The 6,000-nt window shown below is 45.5% G+C and overlaps 1 protein-coding gene across 8 annotated transcripts in view; it reads right to left on the bottom strand.

Annotated features, from left to right (window-relative positions):
- The window catches only part of PRR14 (proline rich 14), a 1,002,113-nt gene that overhangs the window by 793,936 nt on the left and 202,177 nt on the right, over positions 1–6,000 (bottom strand). The gene's annotated exons all lie outside the window — the stretch shown is intronic.

Here is a 6,000-nt window from a genome sequence, read left to right as displayed (position 1 = left end):
TACAAAACTGTACTATGTCCTTCATGGATGCATCTGCAGTCATAACAAATGGGTAGAATACCATAGTCAAACTAGGGGAGGAGGAATAAGAATTATGGTGTAGTCAGGATCCCTTGCAGTACAGCAGTGGCAAACCCTGCTCGGGATCTAGAATATAGAGGTAAATTATAATGCTTGGCAAATGTATTCACAGAGGTCCAAGTAGCCGCCTCAATAATGTCCTTGGTTGCCACTCCTCTTAAGAAAGCTGTGGTAGTGGCTGTAGCCCTTGTAGAATGAGGTCTTATGTTCTGTGGAATTGGTTTTCCATGGTAGGAGTAACAGAATCTTATGCAATTTCCTATCCATTTGAAGATTGTCTGTTTGGAAATTGCTTTTCCTTCCCTTCCTGTTGCATAGGCTACAAAGAGCTGGTCAGTTTTTCTGTTATCTTTGGTTCTGTCCAGGTAGTAGCATAACTGTCTATGTACATCCAAGGTACGCATTATTCTTTCACCTCTGTTTTGTGGATTGGGAAAGAAGGTAGGTAGGTGGATTGCCTGGTTTAAAGACACTCTGGATACCACCTTAGGCATAAATGTAGGATTAGTTCTCATGGACACCCTATCTTGATGGAAGATTAGGAAGGGTTGCACTGCCATTAAGGCCTGTAGTTCCGAAACCCTCCTTGCTGAAGTAATAGCCAGTAGGAAAGCAGTATCCCATGACAGGTGTTGTAGGTTTATTCTTGCTGCTGGTTCAAACGGGGAGTGTCAACTTTTCTAGTACAAAATTCAAGTCCCATGCTGGCAATGGTGGTTTCCTAGGAGGTTTTACATTCTTGATCCCTCTGAGGAACTGCCTGAGTAGAGGATGTGAAAAGACAGGAGGATCAAAGCTGTATTCTGCTGAAATAGCTGATGCATGTATCTTGATGGAGGAATAGGACAGGACTGTATGTAGAAGCTCTGCCAAGTACTCCAGAATGTTAGCAATATCTATGTTCGACACATCTTTTCCTCTTTCAGTACTCCAAATGACGAACCTTTTCCATTTTCCTGCATAGTTCCTTCTTGTTGAAGGTCTGCGGGCTTCAAGGATAATGTCTTTAACTCTGTGAAAGGTCTGGGTTAGTTACTGCTATGTGATGTTCCAGGCAGTCAGTTGCAAGGTTTTTAGGTTTGGATGTATGATGTTGTAGTTGTTCTGAGTTAACATCAGGGGCATCAGTGGTATTGACCACATTTTCTCCCGAGACATGCTCCTCAGCAATGGGTACCAGTGTTGTCTTGGCCAGTTCGGAGCTATCAGAGTTATCCTTGGACGTTCCTCTTTGATTTTCAGTAGTACCTTGTGCATCAAGGGAAGAGGTGGAAATGCATATGCTGTCAGGCCTTTCCAGCTGAAGGATAGAGAGTCCACCTTCCATGCAAGTGGGTGGAATGTCCTTGTGCAGAATTTTTTGAGCTGGTGATTTTGTGGGGAAGCGAATAGATCTATTTGTGGCATTCCCCATTTCTTTGTGATGGCCTTGAAGATGTCCGGGTGTAACATCCATTCATGAGCATCCGAGGTGGTTCTGCTTAAAATGTCTGCTAGGGTGTTCTCTTTTCCCGGTACAAATATTGCCTGTAACTGGATGTTGTAGCTGAGAGCCAAAGTCCAAAGGAGCAAAGTCATTCTGCAAAGGCGGAAAGAATGAGTGCCTCCCTGTTTGTTGATGTACCACATGACTGTGGTGTTGTCTGTCCTTATCATCAAATGGCCTTCTTTGAGGAATGGTCTGAATTTTAGGATTGCCAGTTTTACTGCCAGCATTTCTTTTTGGTTTATGTGCAAGTGCAGCTGGTCCTGAGTCCACAGTCCTTGTACGCATTTGTCCAGCATGTGTGCCCCCCATCCTAGGTCTGAGGCGTCCGTTGTGATGGTTTGGTTTGCTGGAGATTTGTGGAAGGGTAAGCTTGGGTTTGACTGGCATGCCCGAGCCCACCATGGGAACTCCTGTTTTAAGCATGGGATTAGTGGTATTTCTGTTTCTAAGCTGTGCCTGTGTTGAGACCATAAATTCTTTAGGTACCACTGTAACTTTCTCATATGCAGTCTGGCATGTGGGACCAAGATTATGCATGATGCCATGAAGCCCAAGGCCTGCAGGACTTTCCTTGCTGTTAGTTTGTTCTGCTTTGTTAATGCCAAGAAGTAAAGAGGCAGCTCTTTTTGTTTTTCTGCAGTTAGGAATGCCATCTGTTTTACTGTGTCCAATTCCGCGCCCAAGAAGGTTCTTGTCTGGGATGGTATCAGCCTTGACTTTTGTAAATTGACTGTGTATCCCAGGACTTGAAGCAAGTAAATGACTCTTTGTAAATCTGTTGTCAGCTTGCTCTTGTTGTCCGCTTGTAACAGGCAGTCGTCCAGGTATGGGTAAATTTGGATTCCCTGTACTCTGCAGTGAGCGATTACTGATGCCAGGCATTTTGTGAATACTCTGGGCGCAGTAGATAAGCCAAAGGGCAATGCTGAAAATTGATAATGCTCTGATCCTGCAAGAAATCTGAGGTATCTTCTGCAATTTGGTCGAATGGGGACGTGCAGGTATGCCTCCTTGAGATCTAGAGTTACCAGCCAACACTCCTTGCCCAGCATGGGGAGAAGTTGCTGTAGGGTCAGCATTTTGAATTTTGGGACGATGATGTATGTGTTTAAGATGGACAGGTCGAGAATAGGTCTCCAGTTTTTCTCTTTTCTTGGTACTAGGAAGAGTCTGGAGTAGAATCCGTTGCCCTGTTCTGTTATAGGTACTCTTTCCACAGCTCTCATATTTATTAATTCCGCTATCTGGTGCAGGGCTTCTATTTTTTGATTTGGGGGCAGGTTTGGCATTCCTCTTTTTACTGGTAAAGTGTGGAAGTGGAACCGGTAGCCTTGGTCTATGGTTTGCAAAATCCACTAGTCTTTTGTGATATAGTGCCAATTTTTCGAGAATAAGGCTAACTTTCCACCTAATAGGTTCATAGGTTCATACTAGGCTATCTGCCCAAGGGCATTTATAAGCCTAGCCCATAGTTATGTGGCTTTCGCCACCCCTTTAGTTTGAATAAAAACTATGCCTATCATTTTGCTGTGCCTCTGTCAAGCAGTGACGCTGAAGTAATCCCTGGGGTATATCTGCAATCTCCCATCCATTGGTCAAGATTCCTCTTGAACAAGACCAGAGAGGTGCTCTGCCTCACATGTACCGGGATTTTGTTCCACAGCATAGGGAGTCTCTGGGTGATGAATCTGTCCCTCCAGCACGTTCTATTTATAACCGTGTCAAGGTTTAAGTCTCCGCCCTTGTGGTTCTGAGGGATCTAGATTTTTGAGGTGAAGCATATTCATCAAATCTGGGTTTGACATGGCCTTATATGTCAGGCACAGGTCACCTCTGAGCAAGCGGTATGAGACTGAATAGAGCTGGAGTTCTTTCAGTCGGGCAGCATAAGACATATTTTTGAGACCCTTTATCCTTTTGGTGAGGAACTTTTGGGGCCTTTCAAGCTGCAGCATGTGTCTGGTCAGATACATTCGAACGGGCATTGTACTCAATCATAGGTCTAATAAGTGATGAGTACAGGGGACGATGACCTCCCTTGATCTAGATGTGAATCCCTTCATGATCAGGTGGGTGATATAGAAGGTTTTCCTAACTACTTTAGCAACATGAGTGTCAAACGAAAGGCTACTGTCAACCTGGGTCCCCAGATCTCTGATGACTTTTTCTGTGCTCAGTGGATTGCCACCTATATGGTAGCTAGGGGTAGCCTTGTTTTTCCCAAAGGGTATGACTATGCATTTTTGGCGCTTAACTTCAGGCCATGGCTCTGGCACCAGTTATCCATTTCTGTGAGGCCCTTCTGGAGGATATCTGTGTCAGATGTTTTTTTCGACTATGGCGCCCAGTTTGCAGTCATCTGCAAACTTTGTCAGCCATAACCCTCCTGTGTTTGCTTGTACTTCAGAAAAGTAGATGCCGAACAAGAGTGGACCCAGGACTGAGCCCTGTGGGACACCACTTGTGACAGGCTTTGAGTCTGACATGGCTCCAGCAACTCTGACCCTGTGGGTTCTGTCACTTAGCCAGTTTGCAACCCATCTTGTGATGTATGGGTTTACATTCAAGCTGATGAGTTTTTCGATGATACCTGAGTGGGGTATTGTGTCAAGGCCTTTGCCAGGTCGAGGTAGGCTGTATGGACTGCCTTTCCTCATCAATGGCCTTGGTGACTGTCTCGAAAAAGTCAACCAAGTTTAAGAGGCAGGATCTGCCTTTGACAAAGCCAAACTGAGTTGGATCCAAAGTCTGCAAGTTCCCTATGTCTTTATTTATGAGTTCCATTATGATCCTCTCCATGGCTTTGCAGATAAGGCTTGTCAAGCTAATGGGCGGTAATTTCCAGGGTCTGTGGAGGCACCGCCTTATGAAGTGGGACCACAGTCGCCGTGCCACTCCTTGGGTGCATCCTGAGGTGAGGCTAAGATTAAACAGCTGTCCTAACTGTGGGTTTAATTCCTCATTGAGTTCATGAAGCACACAGCCGGGGACACCATCCGTCCCATGGATGCTGTGTTTTTGCCTTAGTGAGGGCAGTTCTCACCTGGGCGTTGGAGATGTTTGGGGGCTACAATCCTCTGGAATAGATATCTCTCCTTTTGGGGAGGGGAGAGTTTGCACTGAACCTGTCAGCCAGTATGTTGGCAATGTGTGTAGGTTCAGTAATTTTCACATCATTTTGAACTAATTCTGAGCATATCTGGGAGTTTCTTCCTAGGTTTCTAACATAGCTAAAGAAGGCCTTATGATTCTCTTTAGAGTCCTTGGCATTTTTCTCTCAAAATTTGCCTTGGATGATTTTATGAGAGCTCTTAGTTTTTACTTATAATGATCAAAGGTGTCTTACCTTTCAAGGATTTTGCTCTATCTTGTAGTAGCTTCCTCCTTTTGTTGTAGAGCTTGTTTATGGCTGGGGTCCACCAGACTGGACGCTTGCCTTTGGTACAGAGAGTCTTAGTTTTGTTTGGGATTGCCTGATCCATGCAGTCCTGTAGGTGCTGGTAGAAGGCATTTGTAAGTGATTCAGCGGTTTGAGTAATGTTTACCACTGGCTCAGGGCCTTAAAGGAGACCACACTAGTTTTTAGAAGTGTGAAATCGGCTTTTGAGAAGTTTTTCACTGTGGTCTTTTGTTTCAGGTGGGGCGGGATGAGGACCTCCAGCGAGATTAGTTTATGATCTGATCTCACCAGTGAGGGGTATACTTCGGTGTTGAACATTTTGATCCCATGTTCGTGATGATGAGATCAAGTATGTTTTCTCCTCTTGTGGGGATGGTGACTAGTTGTTCCATGGCATTTGAGTTTATGAACTCCAGGAATCTTTGGGTTAGAGTGTTCGGGCTTGAGTAGTGTTCCCAGTCTATATTAGGGTAGTTAAAGTCACCTAGTATGATGGTGTTTGGAGATACATTTATCCCCTCCAATGTTTTCAGGAAGGCCATGTGAGGTTCCTGAGTTTGAGAGGGTGGCCTGTAACATGCTACAAATTGCAGAGCAGTCTTGCCTATGGTTAATTGCACCTGGATGGTCTCCGATGCATCATGCGTTGCCACCAACCTTGAGGTGTGGGTGTCCTTTATGAATATGGACACCCCCCCTCCTTTCTTGGTGTTGTCCGGATTTTGGGGCCGGAACGCATGATATGAGGTGAAACCTGTTAGTGCTGGGGTGCTCTCAGGAGCCTTGAACCAGGTGGTGCTGCTCTTTGCTCCCTGGTAGGCGGAATCAGAGCCAAGTCACTGTGATTGTCCTGTTGCAGTGGCAGTGGTTGTGTCTGTGCCTCGGTTATTGCCTTGCCACTGTCGTCCTCTGTAGGCACTTCCTCTGGATTGATTTCTGCCCCTAGAGCGTCTGTTCCTGCCCCTTTGTGATCTTGTGGAGTCAGGAAAGGACCAATTTTTGGCAGGCCAGTTCCTGCTAAACCTTGGGG

This window comes from Protopterus annectens, chromosome 10.part0 (genome assembly GCF_019279795.1).
Source record: "Protopterus annectens isolate FY-2018-M chromosome 10.part0, PAN1.0, whole genome shotgun sequence".
In the NCBI taxonomy this organism is placed as follows: Eukaryota; Metazoa; Chordata; order Ceratodontiformes; family Protopteridae; genus Protopterus; species Protopterus annectens.
The sequence above is the reverse complement of the archived record's forward strand: the minus strand, read 5'-3'. Positions and strand labels throughout refer to the sequence as shown.